The sequence below is a fragment of the Lepeophtheirus salmonis genome, chromosome 2 (assembly GCF_016086655.4).
Source record: "Lepeophtheirus salmonis chromosome 2, UVic_Lsal_1.4, whole genome shotgun sequence".
Classification (NCBI taxonomy): Eukaryota; Metazoa; Arthropoda; class Copepoda; order Siphonostomatoida; family Caligidae; genus Lepeophtheirus; species Lepeophtheirus salmonis.
Genome location: NC_052132.2, coordinates 40,018,487 through 40,043,491, shown reverse-complemented (window position 1 = coordinate 40,043,491; position 25,005 = coordinate 40,018,487). Strand labels below are relative to the sequence as shown.

The following is a 25,005-nucleotide window of genomic DNA, read 5'->3' as shown; positions in this document are numbered from 1 at the left end:
AAACGTCAAATTTTTTATTCAAATATAAAACCCTAACCATATTTTTTATCTTACAAATTATTTTTCTTTATCTTAGATGTGTTCTTATGTAACTTAATCAAATTTTTAATTTACGTTTCATGTTGAACGAAAAAGGTCCATGTACTTTTCATTTTTTTTTTTTTTTTCAAAATTTGCCTCCAATTTGTAACAAGTAAAACATTGAAAATAACTGAGAACCTGAAATAAGTATATACATGCTGTCAAACTTGATCTAATAGTCACCTATTTTAAATTGTCAGAGCACTAAGTGGCCATATCCAGTTTGTAAATTTAGAAAGATTTAATAGGTCTTTTAAACTAAGCTTTTACTTTTTCCATTTCTCTTTTCTGATTAAATAATATATGTTTGACTTTATAACACTTTCATCATAAATTATAAAAATTATCTTTTGGACTTAAATTTTTCTTTTAACTGAGTTTATTTTTATTTAAAAAAAAAGAATCTGTAGAAGCTTGTAATTTAATCAAAAAATGCTAAAATATTGTTTTTTTTCCATATAGTATGCTTTCTACTAACAATTTGTAAAATTAATGAAAAAATATGAATGTTTTTGTAAGATTTATGTCCAATATTCAATGTAATTCCATCTGTTGTTTTTTATAAATTATATATACAGTTGCTTTTAATTAAAAAAATAATTGCCTTATCTAAGAAAAATAATTTTTTAGACAAAAATATGATATAAACATTTTCAAAATTAATTATGTAAGCAATAAAGAAATTCAAGTTTATAAAAGTGCATCAAAATGTACAAATGGAATAGAAAAATTAAATAGTATTAAGATATTTTAAAATTAAAATATCTAAAAAGTCATAGAAAATAAATCCTAATAGAACAAATTTAATTGATCAAACTATGTAATTCTTGGCACTCCATATTAAATGTACGTTTATATTATATTTAGATAGACGTCACTTTCCAATAACATTTGTATGAGAATGTTTAAAGTGTTATAAGATATCAGCATTTTAACCTTCAACTTCAGCAAGACAGTTCACCTCAAAAACATGTAGGAGGCCTAGACGTACAATTTTCCTAGTATTTTAAGTATATGGGTTTATTTTCATTTCATCAGACGCTCTGTCGTGGAGACAAATGATCTGAAAATATTTTTGCTTTTTTCTGAAGGTTTCATTAACCTCATTGGTTGATCATGCAATAAATCTGATATTTCGTTGGTTTATGATCTAGTTACAACTAAAGACAACTATTATAACTAACATACGGAATTTGAACTTCGTAACTTACGAGATAATACTTATATGTTAGTAATTTTTAATAAAAAAATTACATCATTAACATATCGATTACCCATGGAATATTTAATGATTGCATTATTCTGATCACCAGTATTCTAAATATTTCATAAAGAAAATTTCATTTCATTTTACTTTTGTTACTTTTATACTTTGCCTCTACAAGTTAAAACTTGTACACGATATATGTCGTGTTCAAGTTTTTGAGTGATTTTTTTTCTCAAATTGAGTGTAAATTACATTTGTAATATTTAGGGAATGATAATAAAATACTTAAAACAAACTATTTTTATCAACCTGTTGTAAATACTGCCAATTAAACTTAAAGTAGCCAGAATTAATTGTCACAATAAGGAAACCATATCAGACCCAATATAAGTTTTTTATATAAATTAAGGTTTATAACTAAAGTTAAAATTCTTGGATATCTTAACTCAAAATACAATTTTGAGACAAAGTCTATAATTGAATTATATATGTTTATGAAATATGTGCCGGTATGTGGATATGAAGTAAAATAACCAAAATAAGGGTTTCCATTTTTTTAAATTTGTTTTTATGTTGCCATACCACTTATATAAATGTAAATAGAAATGGTTGTAGATGTGTACTGCCAATTTTAATTCAACTATCTTAACAATGATGAAATTACTCCCTGATAGTAACTATCTAAAATATTTCCTTTTTGACATATAATTATAAAAGCCTTTACGAATGTGTATTTTATAAAAAAAATATATATTCAGTATTACTGAAATATAATGATAACCTACTTCAGTAATTGGAATGTCTTGAAATGAAAATATGAAAACTGCATCAAATAAAAAGTTAATATTCATCTCATCAATAAGTTTAAGTTAACTTTAATACTTAAAGTGTCACCATTCTTATAAGTCAATATGAAACATATATTTTCATGGGTTTGAGCGTAGCAATGAAAATCTTATTGATAAGTGTTTCTAGTATATGAAAAATGGATTATCTTTTCAAGGAAAAACAACCAAACAATATGATTAAAAGTTAATTTAAAAAAATTGTAAGTCTTTTTTCATAAACTTTTGTTAAGATTACTTATGAGTTATGACTTATTCTGAGGTTAAAACGACCCTAGCAAGAAAAATGAATATTTATTTCTAAATATTTGCAACTTGAGTTAAATCAAAAATAATCTTGAACAAAAAAAAGAAAGAAAAATGGAACCATTCAAATATATTTTTATATCATATTTATATACAGCCTAATATAGAGTCGTTCTGGACAATTATTGACTTTATATTCGATTTTGCAGGATGAGTTAAGATATAGAAAAATGATAAATATATTTTTGAATATTTATTTGATTTAATAGAATTAATTTGTTGCCAATATGGCCTGTATTAAAATCTATCATATTTACTGTGAGAAAGAATTTTTTCTATTATTAGTGTAATTTCCAATGCCTCCAACAGATTAACCAGAGTTACTTATTGGTAGAAATTGACGACAGTTCGACGGACATCAAAAATATAATTTTCTTTATTTTGATAAAATATTATTATAGCTTGCTTGTTTGTTGATGGGCCATGGATATTTTTTTTCAATGCTTCATTAATTAATTTTTTCTTCAATTTATCAACATTATTAGTTCTGCGTGAAAATTTCCATGGTATTTGTGGACTCAAATTTATCATTTAATTACATATTTATATTCATAAAGCCAACTATGTCTGTAAAGGAATAATTTTTGTGTGTATGCTTAATATCTTAGAACTTGGTGACTACTTGATCTAATAACTAACAATGGAACAAAAAGTGTGTATAAATAAAGCTTAGCACTTCATTTAAAAAAAAAAATTAAAATATGAATATATATAATTTATGTTTCATTGACAATATTTATAAAACACAGTTTTTAAACAACTAATTAGTCATAGAAACGTCGGGTCTGTGGGCTCATTTACCATAATTTAGAGTGAGTAAATTTTGCAAACACAATTCCATTACTTAAATTGAAATAAATAGATTTGTTTTCCCCTTAGTATCTATAACATTTGTTCTTTAATTTCTACTCATTTAAACTTTTTCATAAAAGATACTAAAGGATTAGAAACTAAGCTTCTGATAAATTTAAGTATACTTTATCAAAATTAGAGTTGAATATATAATAATAATGTTTCTTTAAGAAATTAAAGATATCAACCGATTAAAAACTTCCATTTATTATTCGATATAATAAAATGTATCATATACACATTTTCTCATTTAGAGATTTAAAAAATAACTATTAGCCTATTTACTGAATATTCAACGAATTTAGGACAATATTGACGCAGAATGAGAAACAATAAAAAAAAACACTTTTGTTATAATTAATTCATTCTTTATTCTAAATTATTCCAATATCCCTAATTCAATTAGTACAAATGTTTTTCAAAAAATTCATTAGAATTTCAGAATTTTTATTTATTCAAAATTAGTTAAATGTTTTCATACCTATCTAAAATACAAACAATGGCATTTCTATGTTGACTCTCTTTCTTGTAAATAATATTGACGAGTAAAAATCAAGGTTATGGAGAGTTTGAATCTCAATATTATAAGGTTTTGATTCCTTCTTGGTTATGGTTAGTACTGGTACTTTATAATATCAAAATAACAGGCATTACATAATGAAGCGTTTATATATTTTCACTACCATATATTTTTATAATTTTATATTGTATAAACTTATCTTTGGGATACATTAACATGGTTTTATTTTAATTAAATGCCCCAGAATAACTAACAAAGATTAAAATTTTTAATGTACATTATTTTATAAATACAAACTAAAACAACCGATGCAATGTCATTTTTGAGAAAACTAACATACGGACCTATAACTAGTGAATCATATTAAGTGAGATCGTCTTATTTCAACACAAACTTACTGTGATATTTAATAAAACTAGGATGGTCAGCCCAGCTGAGCAACACTATTGAAAGAAGGGTTAGAACAACAAAATTACCAGGATGTGTGTTGCATTTCGATTTGTCCGAGTAACAGTCTCAAATATTGCAAATTTTAGAAAATTAGTACTTATGAAAAGGATACGAGATGGGAGCGAGTCCCCATTTTACAAATTCAAATATATTTCAAAGTCTTCATTAAAGAGCCTTGGGTCAAAATTTCAGTCCTAAATTTTGTAAGGCTACAGTTAGAGTTTTCAAGTTTATTTTTACCTCATCTCGAGTTTACAAAAACCTATATGTTCACTCTACTGCTAACTGTACTGTTAAGTAATATAAAATACATTCATAGATCATATTTTGTTACTTCATTTTACCTTCAGTTTATATTTTTGTCATGAAAATGCACTTAGGATCCGATAAAAATTTCTTCAGTAAAATCTTGAGTATTAGTTTTAAGATAAAATTTCGTTTTTAAATGTTTGATTTTATGCTCAAGTTAGGTAAAAGTTTTCAACATACAGAGATTCGTCCAAGTTGAGTTTCAATGCATCAACCATCAGGTAAAAAAAAATTACAAATCAAAACTAAATTATTCATATTTCATTTCATTTATCTTTATTCCAAATTATTAACAAATGGGTTTTTCTTTACTACGTTAATAAGTTTTTAGCAAATAATCAATAACATTCTTTGAAAGTTAGAAAAAGAAAAATTAAAAAAATGGTAGAATTATTTTTTCTAAAGTATTTCACTTTTAGTAATTTTTATATTATTTTTTAATATGCTTCAGTTACGACGAAAGTTGAAAGGAAAGTATTAATTCATATGCATATATATATTATATTATTACTTGATTTATAGACCCGTGAGAACTTTTTCTTCAATAAAATTTTGCAACTGAATCAACTGCAATCTTGAAACACTGTATTGTGTTGTATTTAATTAGTTCAAACTATTATAGAAAAAATTACCTTTTTTTCTACTAGGACTTTATTTTTGCTTTATTAAAAAATCTTAAAGTTGTGAGCAACTTGTTTTGTTATTTACCAGATTACATGTAAATACATAATATACAAGTGTGTTATATACACTCCAACGTATATTTGTATGTAAATGAACAAACTATTTTTTAGGTGTATACACTCTATGTACAAATAACTAATTAAAAGAGTCGTGTCTATCTTGCTGAAAATAAATCTTATTTTTTTGGTACTAGCAACATATTTATGTATATATATATATTTACAATTCTTTACTGCAATGAAGTAAACCACTCTGTATATAACAACTAAAAAATTTCTTCAAACTACACAAGACTCAGTTTTGTAATATACAATACATATATTTCGAACATATTTAATTACTTTGCGTGCTTTTCCTACACTCAGCACAATTTCATGTGGCAAAACACTTTCTCAGACCAACTTATTAAATATACATATGTACACATTAATGAATTTAAACAAATAATATATATACATATATACACCAGGGAAAAAATACACACTGCACCGCTATGAAAATAGTATATTATTATTATAAACATAAGGATTTTTACAATAGAATTCCTCGTGGACCAAATCAGCATTAGGTACTGCCAAATAAGAAATCAAAGTATATTACTTGGAAAAATATACATGAGATTTGTAATACTCGATTTGAGCTATTTGAGATTTTTTTAGCTGAAAAGCTTCATTTAAAAATATTTAACCAATGAATCAATAAACAAAAACAATAAATATCAGTGATGCAAGACGTATTTTTCAAATCATGTTTTTTTTTTAAAATACGATATTAGATAAATTCATACTTTCTTAAATATCAGCAAAAACAGTCAGTTAATACCTTGAATAAAAATAAATTCTCAGTTTAAAGCGAAACACAAAAATATCGATTTAAACAATTATGACTTCATTTAAAGCTAGTTGCCGTTCAGGAAATTTAAGTTAATGTATATTTTTTTTAATACAGCAAAGCACATTTTAATATATTTTGTGTTTCTGAAATTGGTCAAATTGAGTTGCACTGATTAAGTATAAATAAACATTATAGCATTACATTTAGTTCATCAGAACTAGGAATTGTCTTTAAAGAGTCTGTACATTAAATACATTTCCTTCTCTTGAAATGTCGAAGACGCGAATCTACGCACATTAAATTCAAGAGAAAAATTTATCCCGAGCATGCGGTCCATTGAGATATGTCGACCAATAAGTCACGGTTTTATTAATAATATTCAAAACTTTTTCATAAATATGATTTTTGTCAAGTTTTGTAGTTTTAGTAATAGTTTACTTTTTCCAATTTAAGTAAAAAATTAAAATATTAATTGTATTATTCAATTAAGAATTATCTTTTTAATTATTTATTATTTATTTGATACAGTTTTGATGGAACTATTTGGAAAATATCCAAATTTTTTGGAAAATGAAAAAAGTTATGTTTTTTTATGGGAATGTAAGAATATTTTACTCCTTTGTACAATATGGTGTTCACAAATTGCTATTTCTGAACAAGTTATATAACTTGAAAAAGCCGCAATTTAAATATAAATATTTTTTTATACCAAATATAAATTGTTACTATTAAATTTACTTATTTATTACGTATTTATAGCTAACATAACTGTCGGCATATGCACTTTGTTATGCCAGACATAATAATTTTAAAATAAAAAATTACAAAAAATATACATTTTTACCATTTCTACAATCTATGGAATATTTAATTGTTGAATTATTCTCACTACAAATAATATAAATTATTAGTCTCATTTTTTGGTTACAACTTGAGCCACCCCACATTTACGTTTACGTGTAGAAAAACTGCTCACAGGTACAGTTTTGATATTTTTTTCTTTAAAGTGAGGTTCTATTATGTTTTATCATCCTTTGCTATTGTTATGATGTATAAATTGCATGTATATTCACAGGAGACAAAATGGAACCCTAAAGAGTTACTGTTGTTCTGGAAATGCTCTCTCGCCAGAAGACACCAACCGAGATTGCAAATTTTCTCAGGATCAGCCGGGCGGTCATATATGACATTAATAAGGGATTTTGAAACCCAGAAAACAGTTGCTTAAACGTCAGGGAAAGGTCGGAAAGGGACAGTAAGAAATAAGTGTTTGATTATGTGTGTTAAACCCCGCTTTGGTTGAAACCTAGAGAGGACAATTTTCAGTCCGGCCAAGAATATGATTGTGAGAGAAATTATGCTCTGAAGAATCATTAAAGATTACTTTGGACAAAAATGTACATATTTACCATTTTCTATAATCCACGGAATATTTAATATTATTCTCACTACAAATATTCTAAATTCTTCATCTCATTTTTAGATTGCAACTTATACCCCATATATAGGTAAAACCATGAGCAAGGAGGAAGAAACTTCTCCTTATGACGGTCACAAAGGAGAAAAGGTTGTCCCGAACCAACCTTCTTTCGAATGTATCCTCCCAGTAATCCTTCGGAGTATTGCATCTGGTCAAAGGTCGAGGGAACTACCTGCAACAATCCTCAAATGTCTTTGAGAACTTAAGAATTCTCAGAAGACAACATCTTTAAGGTTTGTGTAACCTTCAGAGAAAGGATGGATGTCGTCATCGAGGCTCAGGGAGGCTATATGTAATAAAAAAGTCCATTTCAGTTATAATTCCCTATAAATATTCTTAATTGCGTTCACACTATATATATGAACTAGTTATTAATATAGTTTGGCAACAGTCTTTAGTCTGAAATAAAGTATGACACATAAGGTACATAACATTTATATGATATATATAAGATTTTACTACACTTCTTGTCCCTTGATTACCAAATAAAATCATCAAAAATTAATTATCAATTAGTTTTGATATTGGTTTGAAGAACAGTTTATCCATGGAAAGATATTTAAAAGATGTAACAAAGAAAACAATTAATGGGCTTACAAAGTCAAGACAGATATAATAAGTAAGAAGGAAATCTTCTCATTTTTTCTTATAATGAAGAAAAAAAGTTCCTTGATGCCTAACTTAATCTTAATTCTAGTGTATCTTAATTATTTGCTCCTTCTATTTTCTTATATTATTTCAAATAGTAAATCCTATCTTATATTAATCTTGATAAATATACAGTAATATATATATATGTATTGCAAGTCTTATATAATATCCTAATACGAGTATATTTTGTGTAGTATACCCTCCCTAAATTCTTGACTGTTGTTTATAAAAAAACCAAAATGAAAACTATATCAATGAAATTAATGATTCCTTCACTTAATAACACCTTATTTGTTTATTGTATACCCATTCAATAGACAACTTTATTATAATTAATAGCAGTATAAATACACTGTAACATAACCCAAAGAGACTATATGTTAATATGACCAAGATTACATGTTTATCTAAATTTAAAAAAGAAAAGGAAATGTGCATTATTATCTTTTTATAAGGGTTCCTAAAATATGTATACCATTCATTTAAAATATTTTGTAATATTTTCTCCTTGTTTTGTAACTCAAAATTTTAGGGATGCAGAAGTACTAACTCATTTAAAACGAAATTTATCTTAACATTGAAACTATGACTTGTGGTACTATTACGTCGTAAATATATTGACCTACCAATGCCCCGAACCCAAAAATATTCTTTTGCTCATCTCTCCTACATCCAACAAAATCAAACGGATGCTAAAGTAATTACAATGTGAATAACACTTTTTTTTTTTTTTTGATTAATTTTTTCTTGTCGAGCAAGTATAAAATTTTTTCAAAATACCATTTAATTAGGTTTGAATATAATACAATATTTATGTTTTTCTAAAGAAACCTCTCGAGTCCACGTTTTACTGGTCTATCTTGTATATTTATAATATCATTGACTTACCTTAGCTATTTTTAATCTAGAATTATGAATTTGTGGTTGAATTTCCTATAAAATATAACATAAATATTGTTAAGAACAATAAAAAAAATGTCATTGAAGGAATAATTTTTGGAACATTAAAATTTAACCACTCATTAATAAGAAAGTTAGATACTTTTTTGTGTATGAACAACAATATACATTTTTGGATACAAATATTAATCACACTAAAAAAGGGTAAAAAAACCTTTTGGATATTTTTGGATATACTAGTTATAAGATTGTATTTAAGATTTTTGCAAGGAAGTTAGATTTATGGACGTTAAAAAAACGTATTAAAGTGTAATCAATTTAACAACGATAAAAATCATTGTACCATTACAAATATAAAACATTTAAAAATAATACATTGATATATCAGAAAAATACTTGACGTTTATCCATTTTAATTATAATTTGAAAATACCTATCCAAGTCACAAAAAGGTATATTTGAATCTATTAAAATATGCCTTAGATTAAAACATATACTTGTATATCTTTTTTAAAACGTATATAACCACTCATAGCTTTGGAAAACCATTGAAAGATTAAATTTTTATGACATAATTATCTTAATAATATAAAAAATATCAAATGATTTGTATGTATTAATGTATGTTTATCTAAGTCCTATTTGAAAAAAAAAATTAATATTGGCTATAAAAAATAAAGTAAGGGCTCTCAAAATTTTTGGGTGTTAGTCAAAATCAGTTGAAAAAATAAGTAAGTTATATAAAAAGGAGAAACCCCATTGACGTTTTTAAAAAAATGAAGCTTTTTAATTGCTTATGAAAAACTGAGTTAGATATTCGTTAGTTTAATGTACTCTACTTAACTGCAAGATTGTGTGTTTCCATGTATGATTATTCTAATCCGTTACGATTGAAAAAGCTCCCAAGAAGGAGTAAAATATATTTTTTTATAAGGAAAAAGTTGTATTTTATTTTCTCTCTAGTCCAACAAAAAAAATTGTTGGTTGTCTTACTCCAAAAATAATCTTCAGAATACAAATTACAACTCAAGTTACTGTCAGTTGCTCCTTAATTATGAATTATCTTTATAAAGTACGTATGTATAGTGGTTGTGGTAATTTAAGTGCTCATGGATGAGCTTAGTACGATATTTCCAGAACATGTAGTATAAAACCAGGCATCACTGAAATCGGTCATTGGATCAATTTTAAAAGTGAATAATTTAGTATAGAGGTAAGGTTTTGGTTTATGTAAAGGCGTGTGATTAAAAAATAAAATTGATATTAACTTGCACCGGTAGAAATAATTGGTGGCAATTGAATCATCCCTTCCGAGATTATTGGATAGTGCATTTCAGTCTTGCCTTAAAAACATTATTTAGGCTAATAATACACTCATCAAATTAATTTTCTAAAATTATTATTGCTATTAAATATTTTTGTCGGGCTGTATGAAATGCACTCACAGGCCACATATTTAGAATCTTTCCATTAAAGTATCCCGTATTTGTGATGATTATTTTAACTATCGTAGATATAAAAATATAATCTGCAAAACTTCAGGTGTCATATATAATTTTTGCCAAAGACAACCACAAAAATGAGAGAAAAACATTTTTTGTCATTAACTATTGATTTTGCAATGTGCTCATAATGTATCATTACAATTTTTAAGCTAAATATTAACTCTGTCCCTACTTTTAAGTCAAAAATAATGATAATATCGACAGATATTTTTGAATATTTCAAATAATATTTAGATCAGATTCAACTTTTTTTATAAAAATTATTAATTTAAAATTCTTTTAATTTTTTTAAAGTTAATAACTATATTATATTAAAAATCTTACAGGATATGGATTGTTCATAGTCAATATTTGGCATCTAATACTATCGAATCCAAACAAGTTAAATTAACCATTTTTTCTAAACAATGTAACTCTTTTTTATTTATTGTACGAATCAACTATAATAATAAATAAAAAGACTCTCCAATTGACACTTTAAAAAAATATAAATATATTTAGCAGAAAAAAAATCATTATTATGTTAACTCTTTAACGTCACCGTGTCACATGTGACACCGTCTTTTATAGCATGTAATTTTTTCATGGATTTTTTTCCGTAAGGTTAAAATATATCCTACACCACATATTAAGTAAACCTTTCTTCTAATCTTCAAAAATACTTTACTAAGCTTTCCTATACTCTGTATACTTATAATCATAGAAAAACATTAAAACAGATATTTATGATTAAATCATTTACAATTTATTATGAAATATTTTAACTTCATAAAAGTTTATTTTTTTAACCGCAATTCTAGGTTTCTGAGCCAGATATATGTTATCTATACAAAACCATTCGATGTTTGATAATGACAGTGTAACATTTCTTAAAATTAAGTATTAAAATACTTAGGAAAATGTTGACTAATAGATATTACTACTCAAAAAATATCTATATTATTGGGGAACATTTCTTATTTATTAAGAAATTAGTACAATAGCTTTAAGAACTTAACGGTCACATCTCAAATATCACTCGATTTTTTTCTTATTTTAATTTCTGAATAAAATCAAAATTATGTAGAATTCTTAATGTAATGTCTTAATGTCTTAATTCTTATGTAATAAAAAATTTGTCATAAAGTATTTTTTTTACTATTTTGTAAAGAAATTTACTGCCTAACCAATTCATGACGAATGTGAAAATAATAAAATTATTATTTTTATTATGTATACTCTTTGAAGAGTTAAAAACAATATCTATAGTTGAAATAATTTTGCAGAATATTTCTGTTTTTAATTTTCAGAGGTGTTATATTTGTGATACGCTACATTAGGAGATAATATAAAATTATGTTTATAAATTAGAATAAAGTTTATTCGTATTTGTACAACAATTATAAAGTGAAAATGTTATTTAAATATGTTAAAATAAATATAAAACTATATCATCGAAAACAACTCTTTTAGCGTCTCTTTTTGATTGAAAGCACACAAAACCAAAAGAAAAAAAAGTAAAGATATTGGATCTAAGGTTCACTAGAAGATATAAAGCACTCAGAATTTTTAAAAAATTATATGCAATTTAAGATGATATCATTTATAATGCGCGTGAGCATAAAAATAATCTTAACAAAAATAACCAAATGGTTAAATTTAATTTATTTTACTTTATTTATACATACAGTCAAATATTTAATAGTCCTATTTGAGTCAATTAAAGGCTTTGTACTCAAACTTTTGATATAACATATGACGTTCGAAAATTTTAACTATAGTTTAGAGCCTTTACATGATTTCAGAGCCTGTATATGATTTAAGAGACTTACAAGGTGTCCACGATAAATTGGAACTACTTTAAACTTCATCCAGATCCATAATGTGGATATTCGGGGTTAAATCATACTAATATAAAAGGTTGCGTGAACAATACACTATAACTTCTATCACAATTGTTTTGACAACAAACTATAGTCATCATGGAACAAGCAAGGAGAGATGCCATCCTCGAATTGGCTCGCGCGGGACACAAGCCCTCTGCTATCTACAAGCTTCTTAACTACCCCAAGACCACGGTGTACAGGGTCTTCAATGCCTGGGAGGTTGAGGGGAAGGTCTAGCGCAAGGCCCACAACATGAGAAGTGACCAAATCCGCAATCCCCGCTTCCTTGAAGGCCTCCGGAAGTCCATCAAGGCTTCGTCGGGGACTTCCTTGTCCAGGTTGGCCAAGAACCATGTAGTGAGCAAGCAGCTGGTCTCGAAGGCTGTGAATGAGGACCTCGGGTACAGGTCATACCAAATGGCCAAACAACACATCTTCACGGCATCCATGAACGCCACCAGGCTCACCGACGGTAAGCGTCTCCTCAATGACCTGAAGAGCCATAGAGGAAGAATCATCTTCTTCTCCGACGAGAAGAACTTGACTGTCGACGCCCGCACACATCGCCATGAGGACCACTACCCTCTTCAACTCCCACGACATCACTTTCTGGGATCGCAACACCTAGCTTTCCAGTTCACCCGACCTCAATCTGTGTGATTACTACTGGTAGGGGAAGTTGGAAAGGGAGGTTTGCAAGGTCAGCCACAAGAGCATAGCGGCCCTGAAGGGCTCCATTACGAGGGAGTGGAATGCTGTCGATTCCGCGGAGGTCATCAGGGCATGCAAATCCTTTATGGGCAGGATGGAGAAAATGGTGGCTGCTGAGGGAGGACAAGTTGAATAAATATATTGTTTAATATCATGTCTAACTTTTTAATATTAACAAATACACTCCAAATTCCATTTTTATCAAGCCGGTTGGATTTTAAGATAGTTCCAATTTATCGTGGACACCCAGTAGATTCACCCTGATATGATTTTTCAAAGAAAATTTGTCAACTTCTCATTATTTTGCTATGGCAGTGTCTTCAAAGAATTAAAAATAATAATTTATTTGTAAAAATTTAGATAGTCTGCTGAAAAAAACAAATCTAATCCACACATTGTTTGCAAAAAAATCATTCTAACTTGATTTTGCGTTGCCAGCTTCATATGCGACAAGTTGTTGTTAAATGGATAATGTAGCTTTAAACCGATAAATGTCAAACTTCTCCTAAATATTGTTGTACATCTAATAACGCTTCTTTAATATTAAATAAATTGCATTTAAGAAACAACAAAATATTATTTTCAATTTATTGCATCAGAAATGGTTCATTAAAAGGTCTTTGTTTTTATTTTTCCTTTATCCACTTAATCCTATAATTCTCTTGCTTATTATAAAATATTATGTTACAAAACGTCATTTTTATTTGTGCGTATTTTTCCTCCTTGTTTTGTTTTTAGACAAAGTATATATTATAAACATACGGATCAGTATTTCTTGACTATCGAATATCTAATCAGAATTTTTGCAATTAGTTACGAATATTTTATTATATTTCCTGCTATAGAAGTTTGTTAATTTAATTGAGTACCTTTTTTCTTTATTTATGCTAAAAGGGCAATTATGAGCATTTAAATGTTAAAAAAGGTATTTTTTTAATACATGCATACACATACGACAGCTCATCATTGCCAATTTAACTAATTGAAAATTAAAGTTATAGTTGTAAATAATTTAGTTAATATATATTTATTATTTAAGCATTGGATACATATTCAGTTCTCCGTCAAAAAATTGTAATATTTCGTTAATTCAAGTTGATGTGTTAATATATACATACATATATGTTTTGTACAAGTTGAACCACATCCCTCAAATAAGTTTTGTTTAGAACTAGCCTTCAAAAAGTACGTTCAAAAATTTATTACATTCTCACCGCTAATTTAAAGGTAACAGTAATTGTAGCTTACTCATTTTTGTAATTTACAAGAAAATTGAGAAAAAGAAATTTTCTGTGTTGCTGAGAACTGTTTCGTTGATGTGAAAAATATTGTTGTATTCAAACAGTGGCTTGATCAGCATTATAATTTATTGTATCGTTATGTGACATTAAATGGAACATAGGTTTATTATTACACCCTTGAATCAAGGAGATTGCCAGTTGAGTGGATAGTAGCCGGAAAAGGTGGTCACTAAACAAATTTAACAACCTCTAAGCAAAAGGTCAAAGTGGAAAATTAATAAATTCATATATTATTTTAAGGATCGTACTAACCAAAAATTACGTAGGTCTGTCAACATTGTATATTGAGTTAATTGTTAACTTGTATTTCAGCAAACTGTAAAAATTCACAACCAAAAAAAAAAGTACATAACTTTAATATTTATCTATTTTTTTAAAATTGCTAATTGATAAAAATTTGTGGCATACATCAAGAACTAAATAGCCCATTAATTGTAAATATATACTCCTTCATAGTAAGTGATATATTATAATTAATAAAAGAAAAACGAATATTTAACCAAATATGTACAACAATTAACTCTTAATAACCCCAAAAATGGTTATATTTTCATAAGATAATTCAAATTAAAGAATCTAAGCCAATACTTAAGTTACAATAGAAAACTAATGAACATGAAAATAACTTATAGAATGAGTTGGAGCTCAGAATTTGGCGTACACACCACCCTATAGCCTATGCATAACTAATTAATAGGTTGTTATTCTGCAAGAGTATTTGTTGTTACTTGCTTGTAAGTAAAGTTGCCCCATCCACCCATCTTCTCTCTCCTACATAAATAAACTATAATTAATAAATGTGAATAATTTCATAATATGATTGATTTTCAATGCAATCACAGGCATGGATTATTGAAACTTAGAGGGTAACCAAAAAGTGATTATAAACTTTTCCCGATATAATGATTTATCAAGATATACAACTTAAAAAACATGCCATATTTTTCATTAAATACTTTTCGAATGGGTACTATGAAATGTTTTTCAAATATAAACAAATACTTCTATAACGAGTGTTGTAATTTTAAACATTTAGTGCTACATTTGGAGCTATGTAATTGCTTATAAAACATAAAAAATTATTAATCTTTCTCTGCTAAAATGCAATCAAATCTATTTTTTGTAACAGGTGCTTCTAATACTCATAATACTTCTAATTTTTAAATTGAGGAATGATAAAGCTTTAATAGTGAGAACTATTGTATTTTCTTTCATTTTTGGGCTAAAACTTTATAACAGTCTAACATTTCACGTTTTATGCATAAAAAGTTTAATTTGTGATTATTTTTAATTGTGTATGTACAACAGAGTGCCCAAATTAACTTTTGGAATGTTATGGAAGTATAAGTCAAAGGAAAAATGGGTTTTACATCCCTACCAGAACAAGACATGTTTCTCCAACTCCCCTGCAAGATTTAAGCCAAAGGCTCAAATCGGGAGAGATAAAGGGCCGAGTCCGCAGGTACCAAAAGTCGACGTTTTCCTCCTTGAGCAAGTTGAGGGACTTCTTGGCCTTGCAAGTGGGGACTGAGTCCTGCTAGAAAGGGAACCCGTCTCCCCCATCGTCGGCTCTCATCCACATCATGACTTTGTCTTCGTGAAACGCAGGATTCTTCTTTTAGTAGCTTCTTGCGTTATGGGGCTTCGGTTTGGGCTGGTCAGTTAGCTTTTACTTGACTTAGATCCGATATGACGTCGACTTGGGGCTCGAGAGAGTCTTGGAGACTGCGGGATGCTTGTGTCCCGCACGATTTATTTCAACAATGGCCAACCTTTTCTCTTGCTCCATGTAGGTTTGTTTACTTATTTGAAAGAAAAACTTTTTGTGCTTTAACTAGTTACTCTTACATGATGGGGTACTTTGTGAAGTCAATCACTTTGTCCAACCTCCTTTCACTTCAACTACAGCCAACAATCTGACTCTGAACGTAGAACAGGATTTGACGAGGAACTCCTTGTCCATGTTAGCCAGTGCCTTGAGAATGGATATTTTGATGAAATTCACTTTGAGTATACCCATAAGGAGTCAAGAGTGTAGCTGAAACGTTCCTTGAACTCTCTCTTGAAGACACACCACTCATAGTAGTCAAAGGGGATTTGATTTAGCGAGCATTATACAATTTGCTTAGAAAATACAGATCTTAAAATGTTGATTTTCCAGAATAAATCCAATTCCAATAACCCAATTCGGACAAATCGCACCGATTTATAACTTTAACATGACATGTGATCTGTTAACTTTTAATTTAATCACTCTGATATCACTATATATGGATTTATATATATTCTTGGGCATAAATAATATAATTTAATACTGTTTCTTATCCAATTTTGTCAGTTCAATCTGATGATCACACTATCATAAACATATAATGTCAGGTTGCCAATACATTAAGATTTAAATTTGTTCCCCACCCTGTATATATTTTTTTGGATGTTATGCTGTATAATAGTTAATAAAAATAATATAACCTTTTTTTTCAAATAACAAAACGCACGTACACATTATATTTGATACAAAAAAGGATTAAACAAATTGGAAAATGATATCAAATATTAAAAACATTTTAATAGGTCAAAATATAAGGGTTATAAAAAAAGGCTTTTCTAGTGCCCCTAGTTTTATATTTAGGTATAATAAAAGTCTTAGGTAGTTTTATTATTGTTATCTTAATTGTAATTAGATTGTCTTGTAAAGGATGATAAAAAAATAAACAACACAGAAGGAGCCTAAAAAAGAACAAACAATAAAATGACAGAGGATGAAAGCGAAAAAGAAAGGAAAATATAATGAGAAGTTGCCGATAGAATTGCTAATGAACTTTATTTCGTTTGTTTCTTGCTTTATATAATTCATATTCTTTTCTTTCCATTCTTGACAAATGGTAAATGTACATAAGTGCAGTTGTAAAAAATATGAAATATAACATGTGTGATACTTTTATAGTTACAACCCTGAATGAACAGTTTTTTTTAATTTCTGAAGCTGTTCCATTTATTTTTTCATTTTCTTATAACAGAAAATCTAAATAAAAAGTTACACTGAACTTTTGTCTAGAGTTACAATTGTAAGGCTTTCTTGGACTGAAAATAAATTAAAAATTGACATCGGAGTAACTCTTAGTTATTTCTTTGTTACATACTATGATGAATTTGCTTTTATTTCCTTCTTGACAAAGATGCTTAAAGCATATCTAATGAAATATAATTACTAGAGTTGTAAAAAATAGGGTATATTTGAAAAATAAAAACCAAACATAATAACACTTTGATTAATGTTTGGGAGAAAAAACAGCTTTGCTTTCTTGACGTTCTATTGGATATAACAAAAAGCTATGCCGTTGGCAATGGAATCAATGGGGGTTTTTTTTTTTACAATGCATTGATAACTTTTTCTTAGTTTTTCTGGAAATAACAATGTATAACGTAAGCATGAGTGTGTGTGTTCATTAAGAACGTATATTACACTAATGTTTTTTTCGGGAAGTTAGAAATGTAAGTCCTTGTTAAACTAAGAGTAGAATTGAGGATCCTATCCGAGTAATTCTTGACAATTTTCTTACTAGATACTAGTGATGGGAAGATTCCAAAAAACAAACCTGATGCAATTTCCCAATTCCATAAAAAATTCCCTTTGCTGATTGTTTAATTTTTTAAAAAATAGTTAAAAAATACAATTTTGCTTTAAATTTTTAAGAATTACTATGGATAAAATCAATCGCCTTCCTTTATTTAATGTAAATAATATCTACATAAAGTTAAGGAAGTCGAATCCTCTGTACGGCAAGTTTTTTCCGAAACAAATTTTACAAGGCCCAGTAATCCCACGGGAAACTCTCTAAAGGGAAATTTTACGTTTAGTGTATGCTCCATTTGTTTCTTCTCAGTTTTGGAGCATTCTTATGATAAATTATTTTAATAAAATATTTATATTATTATATTACTCAAGTCCCACATTCACATGGTCGTTTATTTTATATCATTTTTATTTTATCTTTCATAACTTTGAAAAGTAATAAATTGTGAAATACCACTAATAAATAATAATATATAAGAATCGGTATCGCAAATTAAACATTATTTTCCCGAAGCCAATTCCAGAAATAAAACCTAATTCTCTGATTCTGATTAATCGTCCCATCACCACTAGATACAGAGGTGCATTTGTGGTTATTTTTTTCATCACATAGGTGCTTTAAGTTAATCTAATAGTTCGTCCAAAAAGCTAACCAGCATTTCTCAAAGAACTTTTTTTTTTAAGTCCGAGTAACTTCGTCAGTTTTCGGTTTCTTTCTATAAAAAGATCCACAGGTCATAGTTTTCACAACTCTATAAATTAGAAAACTCACTTTTTTCAATAATAATAAAATTATTGTTATAGAAGGAAAATTATTATTTTACAAGAATATACATATGTTTGTTTTATGTTGACCTCTTCTCCTATTTTATGTAACAAAATAAAATAATATAATTAAATTAAATTAAATGTAAATAAGTTATGACAAGGGATGAATGAAATGTTTACAGTTCCATAAATAATTGTTCATGCTTGTCAAATTTTTTTAAATCTGAGACATATGCGTATTGCTTAAAATGAAATTCTTGCACAAAAAAAAGTAAAAACATATGATTAAATAGTATATTTACAGTCACGCTAATTGTATTAGCCCCCCAAATATTTTTTGCTTATCCTACGATATTTTAATATTCCAAGTTATAGATTGGGCCCAAATAAATAACTTCTTATCAAGAATAATTTAACAAATATTAAATTTTGTTTTTAAATAGAACTATCGTCAAGATTTACTCGCTTATATAGATACTGAATTAACTCTAGAACAAACACAATTTAGAGGATTTAGAGGAAAATGGGATTTTTGTTTAACAAACAACAATATCTAGAATCCTTCACAAAGATGGCTATCATGTGAGACGTCCAAGAAAGACACCATTACTCAAACTTTAGATCACCTTAGATCAAGATATAAGTTTGCCAAATAACACTTTGAGAAGGATATGACTTTCTGGTCCACAGTATTGTGGTCAAATGAAACAATAGTCCAGCTTTTTGGTCCCAACTCTACCCAGTTCGCTTGGAGGAAATCTGAAATATGACGTATTAAAAAGGATTTTTATTCAATATCATTGAATTAAACGCAATTGTAAATAATACAAAACTATTAATGAACTAGAACCACATTAATATATTACAATATTCTATGATCACTGATCATGGATCACTCTTCTTTTCTTTATTTAAATAACACCCATTCCCCTTTTTCACTTTTTATCATGTAATAGCCGGGATATCTGAAATTCAGAGTAACATATTCCTTCAAAAGAGTTACGTCAAAATAAGAGTATAATTAATATAAGAGTATTATATTTCTTCAAGATTCTAATGTTTTAAATTTAACGTAAACAAAAAGAGGAGACACCGATCTCTTTGGTGAACGGGAAACAATCATATTGTTGTTGTATGTGCTTCGTTATTAAACTGTAAATGTTGTCTCAAATAATTAATACGATTCCGTATTAAGACATTGTGTTGAAAGTACAATACTATTATTTTTCGATTAAAGGAAAGAGACAAAGTATTTACTCTTATGATTGTATATATGAATATTATGTTTAGAAAGCAAATTTTTTTAAATGGGAGTTGAACCATATGTGACGGCTTTTATTTATTACTTTCTTTTCTTGAGATAGTTGTAGAATCTTACCAATAAATAAATTTATATTTTTGCTGAAATTGTAGAAAAAAACACAGTAACAATATTCATTTCAAAGTTCTGAGTTGTAAACATTATAAAATGTAGATAAAAATATGATGTAACTTTATGAAAAATAAAAGTTACGTACTATCTATAGGAATATATCTGTATCATTAATGTGTTTTACGATATTCATCAAAAGTTATAGTTATTATTACTTGAAGGATCAACTATGATTCACAAAAATAGTTGTAATACATAATAAAAATAATTTATAATTTAAATATTTTCTTGGAATTAATTAATAAATCTCTTTGAACAATAAAATTATATGTATAAATTCATTCACATGCAATGATGTATTAGTTAAAAAATTTACTTCTTTTGGATAAATTAAAATAATTATAAAATATATATATGTCGATTTAAATATATGTTTAAGGTTTTTAAGAATGTTGGATTAAAAAGCATATTCTTTAAACTTGCGAGTATAATTTTTTTTTGGGGTTCCAAAAATTATCGGAATTAGTTTGAATTATAAAATTAGATTTGATGAACATTCTAAATTTCTTATTAAAAAATAACAACAAATACAGACTAAAACGAAGTTTGTATAGTATATCATTTGGCGGACTGTTAGTATATAAAATGATCTACCAAAGATTCAAAACTAGGTTGACCTACAAAAGAATCACTTTTGAGATGTTCTAATTACAATATAATTATTAACTTTCTACAATACATTAAAAGAATGAATGCGAATATTTTGCGAACAATTATCAAACAAATATTCATCTTTTTTATGGATAATAAAAAAATTATATGACTCATAAAAATAATTTAAATGTAGTTTTCACATCAGTGGTCTGACTAACCCCAGAAGTTTTTCAGCCCCCCTCCCGATAAAAAAAGATTTATCATACGTTATATGTATTGATAAGTCTATTTTTGGATGTAACACGGATAAAATCCAAAATGATGAATATTGGTCTGAAATTTAGTAAATAGACGTATAAAATAACCAAGCATGTTGGAATTCAATTGCTCATGGAAAAGTCACTCGGAAGATGTTATTCTCTTTAATCATTGTGTGTACGTTCACACCCAGGTAGATGATTCCTAGAGAAAAAAATTGTACGTTATGTATATGGATTTCACCAAAAGATTCCTAGGTTAGATGGAGTAAATGTAATATTTACTTATATTTAATAAAAGTAAATATTACATCTACTCAATTCAAGGAACTTAAAAAAAAAAAATAACGAAGGATGTTCGAATGATATTTATTTTGGCTTCCAAGGACATTAAGATTCTGTTCTCGACAGAAATAAATCCCCTTTTTCCGGTTTTATTTCTATAATTGCTTCCCTCTTCTCTGTCCGTCTCTATCTTTCTATATTCCTCTCCATATTTTTTTTTCTACCTTCATTTGGTGTTTATATTCCCCTCTTTTCATTTCTGCAACTCGAACATCCTTTGTTAATGTATATATATGTATAATATACCTATCTATATAATTAATTACATAATAGTCTTTTTAATTTTTGGGGCTAAGCTTCTCTCCCCCAATTCGATTGAAAGCTATCAACGGCCCTGCTTCACATGCTTGATAAAACTAAAGATAGACGAAGCTTCGGATTCTGCTTCAGAATCACCGAAGGAAAAATACATTTCTTTGGAATCGAAAGTTTTTTTTGCCACCTCATCCGGTGCGCCGAAGTCAATTATGAAATATGTAAGAATATATCATTTAAAAAAATATCCTTCAGTTTCTCTTTATATCAATAAAAAATTTTAAAAATATCAAAACATTTTTTTATCTCTATACTATATAAGTTGTGTGTGCAATTACTATTCAGGTTTGCGGTACTAAGTCAAAACCGGAATAATCTAGTTACTCATTTGATCTGTTTTCATGATCGTAAGCAAATCAAAGTTGTAAGGAAAAACATTAAACTTCTTTAATGATCACTCTTTCTTTCTTTCGTGTCTTTATTTATATGAAAAAAAGGGGGTTGCTAGTCCATTTGCAGTCTAATTAAGGTTCGGAGTATAGTTTGAGAGCACTTTGATATCAATTATATAGACAAATATTTAGCGAAATGTAAGATCTGCCAGAAAAAAGTTTTGTATGTTGGAAAAATTGATCCAATTTCTTCAATAACCCATTAAGGGATCATCTCCAGTCGAATCATAAAATTGAATTCTTGGATATGATTCAACGAAAAACAAGAAAAATCAGGAAGTGTATCCCAAAGTTTCCTCTTCTTATTTTTCGGAATTCTTTTTCTATATGTTGCTACGGACTTTGAATCAACTTAGTGATGGGAGGCTGCAAGGATCTCTTCCATGATGTTTTTAATACAATGATTAAGAAGATCTTTAGCCTTCTCCCGACTTGAACTATCCGGGAAATCATGAGCTTTGACCCTGTAGTATAGTATTCCTCAATTACATGAATTAGAAAACTCTTTCTTTTCAGCTGACTATACAGTCAGCCTTTTGACCTGACTCTTCTTGTAGGGCTTTGATCTAAACCTCCAACACATTTAAGTGGTGGATTTAGCTGTACTGATATTAAACAATCATAAAAGCCTACATTCAACATGTCACTCCTTACCTTGGATCTGAAGCAGTAGAAAGGAGGAGTTTCCCATTTACGAAGTATTCCACAAATCGTTATTCATGGAGCTGATAATGTTTGGCTTAAGATTTCAGACTCCTGTATCATCGTTTTTGCATAACGACTGAATATATTTCTTGAGTGTTTTGATTGTTGGCAATACCTCGGATATCTCTAATTAAAAGAATGACTTCCTTGAAAATAGACAAAACGTTTATGACCCTTGACATTAATCTCTTTCGATAGGAAAAAAGTGATATCAAGGTTGACTCAGACTCCTAGATCATTTATATTATGTAACCTTCGGCTTCAGCCGAAAGTAAGTCTGAAATTCGACCCTCGGCCCAACTTCGGTTGACCCTTCTTCGGTCTATCTCTAGATAAAATACTACTTTATTTAATAACTATAGTTTGAATATGAGATCATATTTTACGTAAGAGTCAAAATGCTATCAAAAATACTATCATCTTCGTTTTAGTATTATGTATGTGTATTATTTTATGAATAACCTTGATATATAAAGTTTAAACTCCCACAGCATACCCATACATGGAAGAAATAACTTTATAAATAAGTATTTTTTTAATAAATTTGATTAAAAGTTTAATTCATTCTCTTACTAAAATATTTATTCTAATATGTATAAAACCTTTACAACTATAATCTTATGTATGTATTCGTGTTGAATGTGTAAGTATAATAAAAAGCTCATAGCTTAAGTGGGTATGTTTTATGCTCATACAGTTGGAATAAAGTTATAAGAATTTATTTTGATAAAGTACACAGCATATGATGTATTTCTCATCAAAAACATTAAATATTTATTCGATGAAAAGTTAATGGTACTGTTTTTTGAATAAATCGACATTATTTTAATAAATATATCTTAATGAAAATTCAATAATACTAAGCCCGACGATGTTTCTCTATAAATTACAACACACTGGGGTGCATTGGATCCCCAATCATTAAAATGAATATTTAAGCAATATAAGTTACTATTTTTCTTAGTAGTTGTTACATTTGGTACAAAAGAGTAACAATTAAAGATTGAAAGGTTCCAATTTCCAACTCTTTTCATTCAATGCATTATTTGTTCTTGTTAATCCAAAATGATCAAAATAAATTTTTGTTATTGTACTTTTTATACTACATTATCGTCGAAAAATTATTTGAATATGTGCTGTCAGTAGTTGTAACATGCTGTTGAAAAAATTGAAAATTTACTCCCATATTTACCTTCTTCTATATACATGTCTCCACTTTCGGAGGTCAAGGTGGCTACCATAGCCAAACTACTTAGTGGCTAGACTAAAAGCTATTGCTACTGAAGTTTTGGTCAGTTTATGGTCCGTTCAGAGATTGTGGGGGCAGCTCACAAGCGAGGAGAGAGCCAAGAAGACCAGCTAATTCCAGGTTGTCCCCCTTGAATCTCCCCAATTACAAAGCAAGTCATATCATTGAGTCTTGAGTAAAGACGTCAATTTACGAGAAAACTATCAACTAGGATGACTGCAAAGAGTTACAAAATGTCTAAAGAGACTTTGAGAAAATACTTAAAGAAATCTGTTTGTGCTAAGGACTGCAAGTATGCTTCCAAGCCCCTGTTGACGGAACAAATGAGGAAAGAGAAGATTGCCTTAGCCAAGAACAAGCAGGTATAGAGTCTGGATTATTGGAAACCTATTGTCTGGTAAGATGAAAGCTTCTTTCAAATCATATGCTAAAAAATTTGCTAAACGATTGTAAATTGGCCAAGAAAAAGGATAATATTCCGTATGTGCCAATTGTAAATCACCTTCTAAAAATCATGGCTTCGGGAGATTTGAGGCTCTGGGAGTGAGTGATCTTCATGTAGTGGACTGCAAAAAGAAGATTAATAGTGTCTACTATCATACCAAGATGCTTGAGAGGTTTTCTCTGCCTGCCATACTCGTTCCAGCTCCAGGGAAACAATCTGATCAGATAAATTGTTCCATTGTCTTCTGAAGCTATTTTCATGCAACACAATGTTCCATCTAATGCTTAGAAATCTACTCAACAGTGGTGTTCAGAGCATCTACCTGGCTTTTTGAAGCAAGACCAATGGCTTGGGATCTGTCCTGCCTTGAATCCAATCAAAAATATGCAGGGCATCATGATGAATAAGTGTAACAGTCTGTCCCC

General features: G+C 28.3%; 1 protein-coding gene across 1 annotated transcript in view; it reads right to left on the bottom strand.

The window, feature by feature from the left end:
* Positions 1 to 25,005, bottom strand: part of LOC121113760 (V-set and immunoglobulin domain-containing protein 2) — a 445,858-nt gene that overhangs the window by 305,618 nt on the left and 115,235 nt on the right. The window contains exon 2 of the mRNA XM_071886825.1: positions 9,108 to 9,152. The gene's annotated coding sequence lies outside the window, so the exon portion shown is untranslated. The remainder of the gene's footprint in view (positions 1 to 9,107; positions 9,153 to 25,005) is intronic.